This window comes from Saimiri boliviensis, chromosome 4 (assembly GCF_048565385.1).
Source record: "Saimiri boliviensis isolate mSaiBol1 chromosome 4, mSaiBol1.pri, whole genome shotgun sequence".
Taxonomy (NCBI): Eukaryota; Metazoa; Chordata; class Mammalia; order Primates; family Cebidae; genus Saimiri; species Saimiri boliviensis.
In genome coordinates this window covers 143,797,497-143,816,556 of record NC_133452.1, presented here as the reverse complement: position 1 = coordinate 143,816,556, position 19,060 = coordinate 143,797,497, and the positions used below count along the sequence as shown (strand labels likewise).

The 19,060-nt window shown below is 40.4% G+C and overlaps 1 protein-coding gene across 7 annotated transcripts in view; it reads right to left on the bottom strand.

Annotated features, from left to right (window-relative positions):
* Positions 1 to 19,060, bottom strand: part of FARS2 (phenylalanyl-tRNA synthetase 2, mitochondrial) — a 529,294-nt gene that overhangs the window by 467,167 nt on the left and 43,067 nt on the right. The gene's annotated exons all lie outside the window — the stretch shown is intronic.

Here is a 19,060-nt window from a genome sequence, read left to right as displayed (position 1 = left end):
CACAGATGATCCTCCTGCCTCAGCCTCCCAAAGTGCTGGGATTACAGGCATGAACCACCACACCCAGCCTGGCCTGATATTAATTTCTATTTACAAGAAAGCCAAGGACTCAGAGTCTGAGCTATAACACCTGTAAGCTTCCACTTTGTCCATTAGCACCCCTAGCATATTAATATTAGTTACTTTAAACTACTGATGTGATAATTCAAAAACCTCTGCCTGAGTCTGGGCCTGTGGACTGTTCTGTCTCTTCAGACTGTTTTCTGCCTTTTAGTAGGGCTTGTAATTTTTTGTCGAATACTGGACAGAACACATTATGTAAAAGAACTGAGGCAAACAGGCTTCTGACCTGAGGTTTTATGTTTAACTGGGTAAGAGAGTTAGCTGTTTTTACTGTTTGCTGTAACTGTAGATGCCGGAGGTTAAAATTCCCTATGGTATCCTTGTTTGGTCTCCACCCTTGCATTACTTTTCACTGTAATCCCTTGTTACCACGAAAGAGCCTAACTGATGTGGAGGTGAGTGTAAGAGGAGATGAGTGGGATTAGGTCCCAGGCTGTGCCCTTCAGTAATGGGTCTCAGCTTGATTTTTCCCCCTTTGGTGAGACAGGAAGGCTAGAAGGGGACAGGAGTTGGGTATTTCCCACCCCTTGGGTCAATTAGACTCTGATAAAAGCTAAGTCTGCTGGGCTTTGGTAAATAGTTTGAGAGCAGGCTTTTGTTAAAGAGAACAGACTGTTCTGGATGTATTTCAAAATGGTTACTTTCCCCCTCCCTCGGTCATAAACAAGTAGGATTTTTGTGAGAGACTGGTGAGACTCCTGGAAGTAAAATTCATGAACATGTAGAGGCTCCCTAACACTGGGCCCCACAGTCTTTAACTCTCAAAGCCAGTGCATGCTGGACCCCCAGCAATTCATCAATTACAGATTATCTGTTCCTACTAGTATGGGGTGCAGCTGGGGTTCTGCTATTGGACTTCTGTTTCTGGTCAACTGTCATTCCAGGTTCCAGGTATCCTCTCTCCATTTCTCAGGGCAGTGGTTTACTCTGTCACCTCAGTTCTCCGATGGGTCTAAGGAGAGTCACTGATTTTCAGTTTGCTCAGCCTTTTCTCTTATTTCAAGGACAGGAGTACAGACTTTTAAGCTCTTCACATGTTGTCTCATTAATTTTTTTGGCTTATTAATGTGTTGTTTGGGTAGTTTTATAGCCCTCCACATTTACAATGTTCGCAACTTCCAAAACATATGTTTGTTTCAAACACCTTGTTATAACATGCTGTCTTAAAGTACTATTTACACACAGGAGAAATACACTCCACACATACAAGCATTTAGAGAAACTGCTAATCCTTCCTACAGTAACAGTCACCCTCAATGAATCTTTCCCAGTACATCTGACATTTAAAATCTCTCTGGCTGTTTTGATTACAACGGTCCTTTCTTTATAAATAACTTCTAAAACCAGATGTCAGCCAACATGCAGATGGCTCCATTAGTCAGTTGAGGCTGCCAGTCAGGCGTCTGGATTGCCATCGGCATCCCTCTCCATAATGAAGCCCATGCAAGATGACACAGGGAGCATCAGCACTACGTGCTTCTCCCTTCCTCAAGCACAACTCTTTTGCTGATGCCCTCTAAGGTAGCAGGAGGGAAATGACTTCATTTAAATAAAGACATTTCCTAGATGGTAATTTATCATGGTCATTTGGCTCTGAATATGCATTTATAACCAGCCATCACAAATGTGTTAGAAATTCTGCCATCCTCTATTGCTTCCTTTCTTGTCCCCCACCCACCCACCCAAAAAAAAAAAAAAAAGAAAAAAAGAAAGAAAAAAGAAATCAATATACCCTTTAGAAATAAAGCAAACAGTATTCTCAAACTACTATGTTGGCAAGAGTAAATTTTGGTGTTTTGGGAAAAACTTGCTGTTTTTCAGATAGTAGATGGGTTTCATTTGTTTGTTTGTTTTTTTTCAGACTGTGATGTGATCATTTCTCCTTGCTTTTTATCAACATCAAATGAATTTTCTATTTACTTCTGTGGTTTTTGGCTTCAAAACTTACTTACCTAGGTAAACCTATAGTGAATTTCATTACAGTTTATGACTTTAGAATTACATTTATGTCAACAGACCAAAATGTCACACACAGGGATTCGATTTCACTACGGAGTTATTTAGGTGCTGCATACAAGGAAGGGGATGGGAAAATTTCATACCAAAGCCATGTTAATGGGAAAATGCTAGACAGTGTACACATGAAGGAAGAAGACTCTCTTTGTCTGACATTTCCAGCACTGTGTGGGGCAAAGGGGTCTTAATCCTTCTTAATCCTTGTCCAAGATTCTTATAACAGTACATAGTAGATTACATATATTATCATACCAGATAGGCTGTTACTTATTCCAAAATTTTATTCCTAAAATCCAAGTCTCTTAAAGAACATAGAAAACTTACTTTACAGAAGATTCTCAAAGAACAGCTTTTCATAAAGCCAAGAATTTATTATCAAAATCATCAACTACCAATTACCTCTACCCAGAATGTGCCTGCTTTGCAAATTCAGATTTTTGTATATTGGATTTTCCTAAAAAGAGAACACAACTGAACTTTTGTTACAGAAGTTATTTTTTTCCTCAGAGAACACCAGATTGCTACATAAAATCTGCCTCACATTTCTCCAAAAACTTTCAGATTTTAAGTGAGATAAATTTCCAATTCAATTACATGAAAGAGTAACGAAATCTGTTATCTCCCCAACTGTCTCTCATTCTTTGCAGGAGAGAACTGAAGTTCTCTGGAGGTCAATGGGCCAGTGGTAATCCCATATCAACCAAGACCTGTGTGGGTCACAAGTGTGAGGAGAATCCTCCTTAATCAAGGTCACAGATGTCTCATGCAAATGAACTACAAGATGATCAACTATGAGAGAAAAAACACCGGCTCAAACTGAGGAGAAACAAGACGTCACCTCTGCCTGGAAGAAAACAGACTACAGGCAGTTAATCATACAAGGTTAAGTGCTCAGCAAACAACTGATGGATTTTCTCAGCTAGCTCTTGAAAGGAGAAACTAGTATAACTTGGTCACCCTGATTCAGCAGGGCTGGTAGAGAGACCCCTGAAACAAGCAAACTATCTCCCCTGATGGTCCCTTTTCTCCCTGCTCCCACTCACCTAAGCTTAACTCATCACTCTCCTCCACCCCCACACACCCATCCCATCTATCACACCCATGCCATCTGTAAACAGTTCCGCTGAATCCACCACTTCAATATCCCAGGCATCCATCTGCCTCTTTCCAACTCTACTGCCACTCCTTCCTCCATCAGGCGACCTTAACCTTCAGGGACCCTCAGCTGGTTTCACTGCCTGCAGTCCTAGACTCCTAGATCCATTTTCATCAAAGCAATCTGAATGATCTTTCTAATTTACAGACCTGCTGGTTGAAGACTTTCAGTGGTTCCTCGATGCCATAAATCCCTCTCTGAATACAATCCAAATGCTTTAGCATAATTCATAAGAATTATGAATTCAGAATTCATAATTCATAAGTAATCAGCTGGCTCAGAGGTGCCCAAATTTTGCTATACATTGTAATCTGAGAAGCTTTTATAATTCCCAATGCCCAGGCACACTACATACCAATTAGGTCACAATGTCTGGGCACAGGAGGTGGGGAGGAGCCAGGGATTGGGAGTTTTTTCTTTCTTAGTTTAAATTTCCTCTAAATTCCCAGGCGACTCCATTGTGCAGCAAAGTTTAGGAACCACTAAACCAGTGACTTTACCTCCCTAGGCTCACCTGTTACCACTCCCCCAGCACATATATAAATCATTTCCCTGTTTTCAATATGTTCTTAGGTTTTCTTACATCTAAGGCCCCACCTAGGCTGTTCCCTCCCTCTCAACACTTCTCCCCTATCAAGTCTTGTGCAAATCTCCTTCCAAAAATACCTCAACTCAATTTACAGTAAAGTTCCAAAATATTCCCTAACAAAAACTGCCTACTGGAGAAATCCATATAAAGTTACCATGGTATTAGATGGCAATAAATGATATATTAGATGGCAATAAATTCAGCTCTGTGCTGTAAAAGTTGTGATATGTAATTAGGGAATACAGCCAGGAATCAGCTAAAATGGGAGGGATGACCCTACATCAGTTGGCCTTTATGTAATCAGTACTACAGATGTGCTAAAGAGTAAAACATAAAGCCGGTAGTAAATTAGCACTAACTGGGAAACTAGAACTAGCTAGTGGTAGTCTGTCTGAGTATGGGCCACCCTCAGCAGACAGACGACCTGGGATCTGCATAGATAACTTGGTAGCACATCCCAGCCTGATGACAAGGGGCAGGTGATTTTCTAACATCAAATTCAGATGACCCTTTAATAAGTCATTTTCTGTAGATCTTTCAATGAACCGCTGTATGTATAAACAACACTGCTTTGTGTTAGGGGGTTTTGGTTGGTTGTACTTTGCTGACTCATTTGGATTAGATGCCATGCCTATGTGCTCTGCAGCAGTTCATATACCTCCTATTACATCACTGAACACAAAGTATTGGTACTCCCCACTGAACTGACCATATTCCCCAGGTTCTTTGGGAGCAGGAACATGTCCACTGCAGTGACCACAAATCACCAACAGGAAGCCCCTGATGTAAGCTCCTAAAAAAACACTGTGTCTCTGCTGTTCAACATTGTGCCTCTGACACTTACTACAGTGCTTGCACACACTGGGCACTCAAATTCTTATTCGAGTCCACATTGGACTCCTTAAAATTGATACTTAGCACTATGGTCTTGAAAATCTGAGAGGCACTCTTTAGGGAACAAGAGCCCAGAACAGAAGTCAAGAAGAGAGAGCCCGACACTTTCTAACACACATTGGGAATAACCCTACTTTTCAAAACCCTCCTTAATAAGCACATTCCCAGTGGCTAGAGATGAGCTGAATTTTTGAAGCTTTGATATTTCCTTTTTTCTGCTGTCTTACTCTAATCTTCTGCACCATTGTCAATGTCTAAGTTGGCAATATTGTCCTCAAATATCAAACAATAAATAAGTCCTCAGATAATAAAGAAAATTCCCAGTCTACTTCTCAGGATTGTTATGAAGCTTAAATGAGCATGTATATTTAAAAAAAAAGACTTCTGAAACACAAAAAATACTATATAGACATAAGCTATGAGACTTATTATAGATTAATAGTAAGCAAAAAGAAAAGATATTCTTATTAAAAATTTTATACTTCAATTTCTGAGGATGAATGGATGCTATGAATTAAACTGCCATCCTTTTGAGTTAAAGGGACATTCAAAAGGAATCAAAAGAATTACAGCTTAATTTATAATCTGAATCACTTTCAGAAGATGGTCCCAAGTTATTTGCTTGTTCCTAAATTATTAACAAGTCTCAGACATTCTACACATGTAAAAAGTTCATTAGAAGTCATGGGGCTTTATGTACCTAAATATAGTTTGTGGATGAATATGTTTGTATTACATAAAACACGTAAACACACCAAAGATTCTATGATACACAGAAAGTTATCTCAACTAACTTACACTCCCCATACAAACACCTACAATGGGCAAATTCACTTGAGGCCACAATTAATATTATATCAGTGTGAATCAGAAATACATTACAGTTGTGGAACAAAGGAATCTGTAAGTGGCTTTTTATCTCTCATTTTTGACAGCTAGATCCAAACATGAGCTGCTTCTTCCCAACACGTATATACCATTATGTTCTCACTTACTCTCCACGCCAAAAAGAGGCACATCGGCCGGGTGTGGTATAATCCTAGCACTTTGGGAGGCCTAGGTGGGTGGATCACCTGAGTTCAGGAGTTCAAAACCAACCTGGCCATCAAGGTGAAACCCTATCTTTATTTAAAACAAACAAACAAACAAACAAAAAGAGGCACATGGTCCTATTCTTAGCTAAATAAGACACCCAGGTCAAAAACTGAGAAAAATCTCAATTTTAAGATGGCTTTTTTTCCTTTTTTAATTTTTTTTTTTTTTTTTTTTTTTTTAAGATGGGGTTTCACCACATTGATCAGGCTGGTCTTGAACTCCCGACCTCAGGTGATTCACCTGCCTTGGCCTCCAAAGTGCTTCGATTACAGGTGTAAGCCACCACACCTGGCCAAGACGCCTTCATATATCTACAGAAAATAGGATAAACAATTTGATCTGAGGCAAATACCACAGTCAACAAATAAAGAACATTTTGTGGAAATTTTTTTCTAAGAAACATTTATTAGGCTTGTGTAGGTGTATGTATATTTTAATACACAGAAGTAAAAAGAAGGAAAAGTTCTGTAACCTCATACTCATATAACTGTTGAGTTAAAACTAATGAGAATGAAACATCAAATGTACACACACACACACACACACACACACACACACACACACACACAGACACACGTGTGACTAAAATAGGACCCCTTCTGTATCTCCAATGCAGTTGCTTTTCTACTTTTCCTAAAAGTTTCCTGTGATCCCTTTTGAAGGGACTGAGGGAACCCCTGCAGCACCTATTTAATCCATCAGTAAAACATACTCTTTCTGACTCTCAACACAAACAGGGTCATGCACCACATCTTACTTTTTACTTAATTACAACATGCACTGGAATTCACTCTCTGACTTTACCTGCAAGAACTACAAACCATACCATCATCTGGATGTGCCATGATCTAATGCCTCACTGATGTGTTCTGACTGTTCCCAGGCTTTTACTGTGACAACCAGGGCTGAAATAAGCTATTTCAGCTTGCCCACCTATGTTAGCAAACCTTTGTAAATACAGAAGAAGAGTAACTTTTTAATGGTGGGATTGCTAGAGAAAAGGGCACATGAGTTTTATTTTGATATTGCTAAACTGCACTCCACTCAAGTGAGATTACTCAACCTTTTCTACCAAGAACAGTATTTTCATGCATTCATACATTCAACACATGTTCACTGATCCCTTACATTTCTCTATTTTTAGGATATAGCAGTGAAATAAATTTTTTGTTAAAAAGGGTCTCTGTCTATGGACCTTATATTTTGGTGGGGAGTTTCTGTTTGCCCAAACCCTCATGAGTGCTTAGATTTCTTTTTGTTTGATTATTTGCCAACTGGATCAAAAATAATGTCTCACTGACATACCTTCCATTAATTATCAGTGAAGCTGCATATTTTCATTTGCTTTTGTTAGCATTTGTATTTCTTTTTCTTAAACTTTCACACACACACACACACACACACACACACGTATGTGATAGCTTTTTCATTACTTATTTCTATAATTTTTTTTTTAATTACGATTGTTACCGACAACTCTTTCTTGGTCACACGTGTTACAAATAATTGCCAGTTTGGGCTGATCTTTTGACTGCTTTTGTAGGGTTTTTTTTCTTAAAGTTAAATCTTATATAAGCAAATCTAACAATTATTATTTTATGACCTTTGCGGTTTTTGCCTTGCTTAGAGAAAGGCCTTCGCCACTTCAAAATCATTAATAAATCTACTCATGTTTTCTTATAGAAATTATACTTTATGCTTTTATGTTTAAATCTTTTATCTTTCTGGAATTGACTTGGGTACAAAGAATAAAATAATGACATTGCATTTTGTTTACTCTTGTTTCCCTAAACATTTAAAATTACTGGAAAATCTATTTTCCCGGTGATTTGAAAACCATCATTACCATAATCTAATTTCAGGTCCATTTTGGGTTTATTTTTGAAGGATGTTATAGTGAACCCCAAGTTTCTCTTCAAAGACTCAGTATTTCAATATGTTCAGCTCTCTTATTCTTTCTCTATTTAAAAGTTTAACTTCCTTGCAATTCCAGTAAACAACCTTCTCTACTGGTTCTAATCAGGAGTTCACATCTGTTCTCCTGCACCCGGCTCCACCCTGACTCATCCCAGTCACCTTCCTTGACCTAGGTCACCCCTGGCTACCTGCTCTGACTCAGACGTAACTGTCCTTCCTGCCAAAACGCCCACCCTGCCACTCCAGCTCAGACCCCTGTCCTTTTTAAAATGGCAAATCAGGATTAGTCTAGCTTGTATAGTCTAACCCTAGACAATAGGGGAACAACATGGCAATAGGGACATCCCTCGTCAGGCTTAAGTACCCCTTTCCCCACTTGTCCAAGTGTGCGGCTGCCATTGCTCCACCTGTCACACCCTTCTACAGAAGTAAACTGCCTTGCTGAGAAGATTTATCTTCAAGTGCCATTTCTTTTGCGGCATCAAAATTTTACTGATAACAACAATTATTTCGTTCCATTGATCTGTGTGGCTTTTTCTTCTTCTAGAGTCAAAATTTTACTTATAACAATTATTTTGTTCCATTGATCTGTGTGCCTTTTTCTTCTTCTGTAGCAAGATCTTCAATTATTCAGTTCTTTTTTTTTTGAGACAGAGTTTCGCTCTTGTTACCAAGGCTGGGGAGCAATGGCGCGATCTCGGCTCACCACAACCTCTACCTCCTGGGTTCAGGCAATTCTCCTGCCTCAGCCTCCTAAGTAGCTGGGATTACAGGCATGCACCACCATTTCCAGCTAATTTTTTCCTATTTTTAGTAGAGACAGGGTTTCACCATGTTGACCAGGATGGTCTCGATCTCTTGACCTCGTGATCCACCCGCCTCTGCCTCCCAAAGTGCTGGGATTACAGGCGTGAGCCACCACGCCCGGCCCAATTATTCAATTCTAATGTTTAAATTATAGCTTCACAATGTATCTAACATCCAATAAGTCAAGTTGCCTTATATTACTTATCTTTTAGAGAATTTTCCAAGTTATTCTCACAATTCTATTTTTTCAGATGGATTTGTATCACTGTGCCAAATTCCTCTGCACAACGAGAGCAACAAAAACCCTGTTGCTCCTTCAATTAGGAGATTTCATCGATGATTGGATTAATTTATAAATAATTGATATCTTTCAATACTTCAATACTGTCCTCTTTTCTGACCTGTTCCTTTCTCCATTTAACTCTTTTAGCAAATCTCTTTGTATTTTAAAGTTTTCATCATATATATTTTCCACATTTCTTATTTCAAATTTACCCACAGGTATTTGGTTATTTTGGAAGTCATAAGAAACTTATTTTAAAACACATTTTATTGAATAGGTACATAGGCACGGTACAAAATTCTAAACACTCCCCACCTCCATCCTAAGCCAACCATATTAGAGGCAGCATCTCATCAGGGAAATTCATTTCAAGTCTGCATTAGGATGTTAATTATTTCGCTTTTGTGAAATTAGTATATTATCTCTCTAAAACATAAAAGTTCAAGACTAACAAGAATCTTACACAATCCAGTCAAGTCTAAATAAAGTGTCTCTCTCTCCACTGTAAACAGTACTCCATCACTGCCTCTCAACCTTGAATCCTCTTTCTCCTTAAATCTTCCACATCCAATCCAATAGTAAGTCCTAGAGAGCAGACCAGGCATGGTGGCTCATACCTCAGCACTTTGGGAGGCCAAGGTAGGCAGATCACGAGGTCAGAAGATCAAGACCATCCTAGGTAACACAGTGAAACCCCATCTCTACTAAAAATAAATCTTTAAAAAACAGCCGAGTGTGGTGGCACATGCCTGCAGTCCCAGCTCTTCGGGAGGCTGAGGCAGGAGAATCGCTTGAACCTGGGAAGCGGAGGTTGCAGTGAGCCAAGATCGTGCCACTGCACTCCAGCCTGGGCAACAAAGCAAGATTCCATTCGCAAAAAAAAAAAAGAAAAGAAAAAGAAATAAAGTCCTAGAGAGTCTTTCTGCTATATATGCCTCATATTCATCTACTTCTCTCTCACTTCAACCTATCAAATCTGAAACACAAAGACAACCTTTATTTCATATCTCACTGTTTTGTACACAGCACACTGTGGTATAAATAGTTGCTATAAACTGAATGTTTGTGTGCCCCCAAAATTCATATCTTGAAATTCTTATCTCCAAGGTGACGGTATTTGGAGACGGGGCCAAATACAGTGGGAGGTGGTTAGATAACAGGGGCAAAGCTCTTATGAGTGGAATTAGTGCCCTATTACAAAGGCCTGAAAGAGATCCCTTGCCTCTTCTATAGTAATACAATGAGACAGTGCCATCTGTGAATCAGAAAGCCCTACGAGACATCAAACCTATCCCTTGATCTTGGACTCCACAGCATTTAGTTCTATGAGAAATAAATTCCTATTGTTTATAAATCACCCAGTTTATGTTACTTTGTTATAGCAGCCCAAATTAACTAACACAGTTGTTAGCCATGTACTATGGCTTGATCTACAGAAAATATGCAACACATTGTTAGATGCTGAAGTTGTATTGTCAGCCAAGGCCATCAAAGTGTGATCCACCTAATACCAGCCCATGATACGATAAGGACACAAGGCAAGAGTAAGTACATAGAAACGTTTTTTGTTTGTTTGTTTGTTTTTTAGCAACCTTGGTTCTAATCCTAATCCTGTCTACAGTCTGGCAGTACATAGAAACTTTTGCAGCAATTTGACATTACTATCACATTCAAGCTTATGGTCATTCTTCTGGTAATCCATATTTCTTGTATTCTGTAACAGTATCGGTGAATGACAGATTAGAAAAAACTTATGGCCCTTCACCACAGATGGTTTAGGAAGCACAAGCACCCAGGCTACCATCATCTCTTGCCTTGGCTTCCCCAGGAGGCATCCATCGGAAGTCGCTGCTTCCTCTCTTGCCTTTCCAGGGTGATGCTTCTGTGAATCACATGCCTGCAACTCAAACCCTTTGGTGCTTTGCCACAGCATTTGCCCTGACCTACTAATCTCTGCATCCCTCGGCTCCTTCCCACTTCTGTGACTTTTCCCAGGTCTTCCTCGTAAACATCCAGGCACCCTGGCTTCATTGTTCACCAGAGGTATCACTCCCTTTTGGCCTTGAGGCCTTTGCATGTGGTGTTCTCTCAGCCCAGAATTCCTGGCCAAGAGGAGACACTCAATAAATGGGAGAAAATTAGAAGAAAAACAAAGGAAAAACAATTGTGTAGCAGGTTGTTTTTTAAAAGTGAAAAAATTCTCACATCCATGACCCATTTTATTTGATAAACATAAAATCTCACACCTTCCCTAAGGTCCTTAAAAAATCTCCATATAAATTGCAAATAGTTGCCAATTCAAATTGAAGTAGTTAGTAAGGTCAAACACAAACAAGCATTTACTCTAGTGTTGAGAGATCCTGACTTCCTAAAACAATGCAGGCAGTGTAAGTGCTTTTCTGCCAACTCTGTCATAAGCCTTGAGGCTGAGCCCTGAGCTGCACAGTGGCTAGTGTCCTAACCCCATGTGCCCCACCAAGATTGACAGGTGCCCCTCCTTCCTAACCACCACAACTTCAAGGCCGAGATGAATTAGTTCATAAAACAGGGAATCAAGTAGCTAATCAATGTGTGCTGAAGTGCTCACGCTCACTACTAAGCCAAGAAATTTAAAACTTGATGCTATTTTTTGCCTGTCAAGTTAAAACAGCAGTAATACCCAATGTTACATGTTATATATAGTTTTACATTTGAGATTACTAGTGGCAACTTGCAGAAAACAATATATTCAATATGATACACTGTATACTGTGCACAGGCATGAGTGTAAAATACCAAAATGTCTCATAGACCTTACCAAAATGTCCCTTTTTTTTTGAGACGGAGTTTCGCTCTTGTTACCCAGGCTGGAGTGCAAAGGCACGATCTTGGCTCACTGCAACCTCCCCCTCCTGGGTTCAAGCAATTCTCCTGCCTCAGCCTCCCGAGTAGCTGGGACTACAGGTGTGCGCCACCGTGCTCGGCTAATTTTTTGTATGTTTAGTAGAGACGGCGTTTCACCATGTTGACCAGGATGGTCTCGATCTCTTGACCTCGTGATCCACTCACCGCGGCCTCCCAAAGTGCTGGGATTATAGGCGTGAGCCACCGCACCCGGCCCAAAATGTCCCTTTTATGACAGCAATTCTACTCTGAAAAAATATCCTAAAGAACTAATGCACAAAAAGCTCAAAAGAGGATAATTTATAATTGGAAAAATATATAAGCCGTTCAGATAAATGGCTTTCAGATGAAAGTGGAGGCCTGGCCACTACTGACTGAAAAGACAGCCAACTTGTCAGTCATAATTACTGATGGGCAGTGCCATTAACCACGGACATCGCATTGATAAGAAAAGGACTGACCCACTGGACAACATGCAGAAAGAACAAGTAAAGATTTTAATAACTGTCCCTCAATGGAAAATGAAGCTTCTGTAGGAAAAGATAAATATTAACAAAGAAAAACATATGTATTAATTTTTAAGACACCAAATTTTCATAAACAGATTACAACCACATAAAAATTATGCATTAAAAAAAGAAAGCAAATTTAAAATGTCAAAAGTGGTTTACATTCCATTGGAAAGTCTTAGGTAAGTTTTCTCTCAATTTTTCCATATTTTTTAAGTTTTTCCAAACAAGTTCATTTTTATCATTTAAAAAATGTTAATCCTCTCAAAACCAAGGAAAGTCAAAATGTATCCACCTCAGCATGCTGTAAAAAATATTTATCAATGGCAGGTCAGTAAGACTTTCTAGCTTCTTTTTCCCATGTAACTTGTTACTGTACAGAAGACAGTATGGACCTCATTTAGTAGAGAGAAAAATCATCCTATCCACTAATTCAAAAGTAGGATTAAGTAGATCATCTTTTTGGTTCCCAGAAAGAAAGTGGCTTACACACTGGAACACACTGGGAATGCTAAGGGCCTTAAACACTCTAGCACCATGCATAAAAAACAGTCATATCAAGGACAAGCATTTCTAATCTGAAATTACAGAAACATAGTAAAGGCCCTCTGAAATGTAAATACCCATAAATTCCAAACCTGATTACCCACTAGTTGTAACTGCTGACAGCTTACTAGGTTCACATCAATTTCAAGGGGCCTCAAGCCACCACGGAATGAGCATGTTCCAGTCATCTACAAATCATTCAACTCCCAGGACAGCCATCACATGGTTGTTAAAAGAACCAGTAGATGGTTAATTCTCTTTCCTGCTTTGTCTCCTCAGTCATTTCACTTGACATTCACTGTGAATACTAACTTCCCTCACTATTAATGCATTTGGCTGCAGAATCTCAACGACACAACCAAATGTGCTCATCAGATTGGGGGTGAGAGGTTCTGGAAAGAAAGGAGGAAGAAAAAACCACAGAGTTGATGCAACATTGAGGTTTAGATTTCAGTCACACAAGATAAATCAAGAAGCTCAAAGTTAATGCTCCCTTAACAACCTTAAATCTCTACGCTAGGCATATGGATCAGAATGGCAGTTTTATTAGGATCACAATTGCAGCAAATACACACTCAAATTATGTACCACATCTACCATTATACATTCTCCCTTTAATATATTTTTTTAAAAGTTCATATTCTAAACTGGAGATAATGCAAAGCTGTAAGTTTGAATAGAACTGAATTTTGATTGGCACTGTCTCTTGGTACTCAGTATTAATCTTCAGATCCCCAACTAACTACTGCATCAAGGCCACAATCTCTAAACTCATTTCTAATTCAGTTACAGAGGAGGACAAGCATGGACATACAGACATACAGCAAAGAAAACTCCATATATACACCTGTAGGGGCTACGGTGGGAGAGGGGCAAGCAAAACAAGCACCCCAAGTTCTCCTAACAAGGTGTAGAGGAAAGGACATTTGACCAGGAATCAAGACCCAGCTTGGAGTTCCCAGTCACCCACCACCTGTCTGATCCTGGGAAAGCCATTTGCTCTTATTTGGCTCACTTTACTCCTCTATAAAACAAAAGGTCTCATTAAATGATTTGGGTGGTGATATAAATGAGTCAAAGGTCTTTGCTGGCATTACCTTCCCAAAGTTTCTCAACTGGTATTTCCTTTCCTTTACCCACCCTGTAGGTCTGCTGGAGGTTTCACACGTGAGCAGGCAAACTGCGGGATCCCAATACTTAAACACAGGGCTTTGGTGAAATGCCCGGGACTATGAAGATAAAGTACTATTTTCCCTCATTCATGTAATCAGGAGACACAAAACTACCATACACATACATCATATACAAATGATGTGCTAGACACTTTAGGAAATGGGTAGAAAATTATACTTTTAAAAGGCACAATTCCTACATGAAAGCATGTCATGTCTATGATCCACTTGGACAGATAACACATCGAATAACATTGCACTGACAAAGATCTAGAACAAATTGCTAATTAATCACAGTTTCTTTCCCATTGAGTCTAGGTGTTACCTCAAAATCCTTCACACAAGCACTCCATTCAGCACCCAAAAGACTGTCCTTACCAGGTGAGGTGAGGTGCTTTATGCAGTCCACATAGGTATTCTCCTGAGCGCACGCGCAGCTACTTCCAGGGCCCTCCACTACTGCTCCTACCCAACTCCTTTGACTTCCAAACCTTCACCTCCAAATCACTAAGTATTCCCAAAAAGAAGGGAGACACTAAGAACCCAGTCACAATGGCTGAATGCTCTTGTCAACTCACCTTTGTCCATTTTTTTAAAAGTCTGAATTTAGGAAAACTGTCAACACCTATACCTTGCTTTAATCCATATAAAGCACACGTCTCTTTTAAAAACACTGAACTGGAAGACCACTACGTTGTCACCAGACATACAGTACATTCCTATTAACAAAGGCAATGCATGGTTATCACTGGGCTTAAATCAATACACAAATGCACCAACAAGTTTTATACACGCACACAAACACAAACACAGCTTCTTATCTACTGTGAGAGGCTGCGTTCCTAACCAAGTTGGCCATCGGGGAAATGAATGTCTTTGTGGTAGTATTGTAAATTGCCTCCACTCCTCTGGAAAGCAATCTGGCAATATATTTTAGAAGCCATAAAAATGTTCATACTATTTGACCCAGTAATGTCACATCTGAGACCCTATCGTAAGAAACTAACTCAAAATATGAAAATAGCTATGTGCACAAATGTATACCTTGAACTATTATTAGTAACTGTAAAAAGCTGGAAGTAATCCTTATGTCAACAATAGAGTTAAATAATTAATGATGTGGCATCACAACAGAATATTATACAACCACTCAAATGGTAACTGTGAAGATTACACAGCAATAAGGGAAAATGCACACACAAAACAACTGATACAACTATGAAAAACCACTGAAAAATTGTTTAAACACTGATTACCATGTTCTAGGGTGGTAAATGTGGGTGTTTTCCTTTCTCTATTTCTAAGCTTTTTGTAATACTGCTATAATGCCTCTATAATTAAAATATAATCTTTTATTTAAAAATGATATGCATGCCTTTGATCTCAAGGATAAAGAGCCATACCAGATCATGCAGCCTGCTACGTTACTCAGGGAGGAAGAGAGACCATTAGCATTCTACAGACGCACAGGCATCATGGGCTGAGCCACACAGAGCAGTCCATGGAGAGCCACCTGGAGGTGTTGCGTATTTGCCAATGATTGCCAAAAAATGAGCAGTGTCCATCTGTTAACCCCAGTCAATTCCCTTCATTATGAGCATCCCGAGGCAGAGAATTCCCTGGGCATACTTCACGTGCTGTCAGCTTAGTTATCCATTTAAAAAATTTATTTGGGGTCACATGGGGCTGTACAGTCATTTGGTTAGAGTAACAAGCCCAGATTTTCACATTGGAAGCAATGAGAAATGTCTGTGGCAAGAAATACATAATCACAAAGATGGAGGAAGGCAAGCAGAAGCAACTTTTCACTTCCAGAGAAGCAAGGGGTCTGGGGAGCAGCCAATGTTGCCACACACTCACTTGTCTAAGAAACAGAGTCGTGGGGAGGGCAGGGTCAAAGGGAGGGCAGGAGTGGCTCTCCTGAGCTGACACTAGGATGAAGACACAGGAGGTAAATACGCGTGCTCAGCCCTAACGGGCCTTAATCATCAGATGGTAACCGACTTCACCTCGGGGCCATTTAACCCCACATGCAGTTTCAGCCCAGTGCCAATCCAGGCACCACCCTACTCAGGAAGATCTCAGGGATCTCCAGTCCAGTTTTAACCAGTCAGTCCCAGGCACAGCGCTTGCATTCTCACCCCTCATCCCTGTGTCCAGGCACCTCTTTATACCCTCGTGTCAATGCTCAAGTTCTTGTCTCTCCTCTACACCTTCACTTCCCCTCTAAGTCCCTGCCAGGGAAGCAGCAGGGCAAAGAAGCTTCAGATACAGGTTGTGCAGACAGCACTGACTTAACATTAAAGTTAAGCTACTCTTCTCCCTATACACCTTGGGAAAATTACTCTCTTGAATTTCAGTTCCCTTCTCTATAAGATCTGTACCTGTACCACAGAATCATTATAAGGGTCAGATGAAATAACAAATGTAAACCCCAGCATCTGACACCTATGAATGCTTAATAAAAGGATGCTACTTACTCTTGTTCCTCAGCAGCTGGCAGCCTGCGTGTCTTCCTCCTCCACTAGCCCTGTCCATTGAACATGAACCACACAATCCCGCTCTCTGTTGCTCAGCCCTCCTTATGCTGACCTCAGTCCTGAATTCAGCATGCCTTCTGGAACCACTCCACTGCCCAAACCAAGACACTCTCATTTCCGCACCACGATCCGACTCTACCTGCCAACAGCTGCAGCCCGGCACACTCAGGAAGTGCACAGCAATAACCGCAAAGCTTGGTACCGAAGCCACACTGCCTGGTTCAGAGCCCTGCTCTTTCACTGGTTACTTCATGTGACTTTGCTCAAGCTGCTTAACTTCTATGCCTCATCTCTCCATCTGTACAAGACAGTAATAGTGTTTACCTCCTAAGACTGAGGAGAGGATTCAGTGTACAAGCAAAACTCTGAGAACTGTGTAACCAGGCACTCTTCTTTTAACTTCAACTTCCCAAGGACGGAGGTACTTGGTTAGCCTGTGTCATCCCATGTCATCAGATAACCCAAGCAGCTCTGCTACTCTGTGACACAAGGGAGATATAAGCTCTCTTGACAGCAAAGCCTTGCTATCTACCACGTAGTACATAGACCGACATGGGCACTGCCCGGGAACCCAACAGAAGCTCAGGTCCTACCAAGCCCTACTGAAACAAAATCTGAATCTTAACACATTTTGCAGACAGAAGTCACCTGGAGGTCTTGTTAAACAACACAACACGGGTTTGAATGGGGCCTGAGATTCTGCTGTTCCTAGGACCAAACTCAGGGAAGCAGAGCTCTAGAGGAAAGTTCTGAAGTAGAAGTGTGCCAACATGTGGGAAGACTGTCACCTGGAGTCTGTAAGTGACAAGGAAGGTAGATGGATGTGACTGGTATCCAGAAAAGTACCTGGCTAAGAAGATAAATGACCAACAGCATAAGGAGCTCCTGGGTAAGTTCTTAAGGGGGTAGGGACCAAGTGTTTTTAATCTGTTTGCTTGAGTGAAAGCCCAACATGAAGGACATGGTTCACTGAAATCATCTCACATAATCCTTACTTGTGTGGGGTCCACCAATTTATCCCCATTTTCTGTCCCGGGGTGTGTGTGTGTGTGTGTGTGTGTGTGTGTGTGTGTGTGTGTGTGTGTTAGAATGTTCATTTTACAAAAGCACAATTGTTTTATATGAGTTGCTTTTCCCCAACCCACTGTAATATATTTAACTCCACATTTTGATGAACTTTCAACCAAATATGCTCAAACCCACAGTCCAAAACAGACATTGCTGTTACAGAAGAGAAGACTACACCAATACAGCTCTGGAGTTTTAAACGAATCCCAGGGGCCCAGAAGGGGCTTAGACAAGGCACTCCTTCAAACCAAAGAACCTTCAGGTTTACTGTATGGTTTACTCAAAGATACACCTAGATTTCCTAATTTAATAATAAGGTTAAGTGTTTAAATACACAGGAGTGTAGAAAGCATTATAACTATGTTTGCCAGAGTTGACAGTCTAAATGAGAAACCTTCAGAAACTATCAGAAATATCAGCACAGATATCTACATAGCATAGTCTTTAGTTTATAAAATGAAACTGCCATCAAAACCCAAAGTGAGTTAAAGCTTGCATTGAAATCTAGGCAAGCAATCACTCTTTATCTTCCAAAATGCAAGACTCTGAAGAGTAAATTAGATCTATCTTTTATCAATCCTCACTATATCATGTTACTATAAAAACATACTCTATAGACATAAAAATGATCTTCCACCACAAATTAACAAAATAGATGAAATTCTCTTTCACATGAGAGGAACAAATTTCAGCAATCGCAGCTAATAAGGACACCTAAGAAAAGATATTTTGTATCTTTTTCTTTTTCTTGAGATGGAGTCTCACTCTGTCGCCCAGGCTGGAGTGCAGTGGTGCAATCTCGGCTCAATGCAACCTCCGCCTCCTGACATTTTTGTGTCTTTTGATGGTAAAAATCTTATTTAAAGCCCAAAGTATTAAAAAGAAATTACAGCAGTGGTCCTACACCTTGATGGTACATTAGAATCATCACAGAAGCGTTTTTAAAATCCCAGTGACCAAGGCACACATCAGATCTGTTACACTGGAATCGCTGGACATGAGATTCTAGCATCATTGTTTTCCTAAGCTCCTCAGGTGGACTGCAGTGTACAGCCACAGCTGGGAACCCCCGAATCAGAGATTATTCTCAAGATATCTTCCAGATCAGAGAGTTCCTCTTAGCAAGATCATGGGCCCTTGATATGCTGGAACAAGAAGCATTTGTCTAAAGCCAAGTGTTTGTCTAAAACCACCAGCTAAGATGGTATACCGTACAAGCCACCCATCCCCAACCCTGGGAGTAGGGCTGAGGACCATGTACACTGAGTCTTCCCAGCCTTAAAATGCAACCCTGATGACGCAGGGTCCAAGAAGCCACTCAGTCTGTATTTGCAAGGGGCATCTCCCTGACAACAATACAAGAAGCACTGGAAACAAGACAGTGACATGAACCGACACACAGGCCCAGCAGAGCAGCATCACCCAGGGACGGCGCTATTTTCAGAATGGATACAGCCCCACT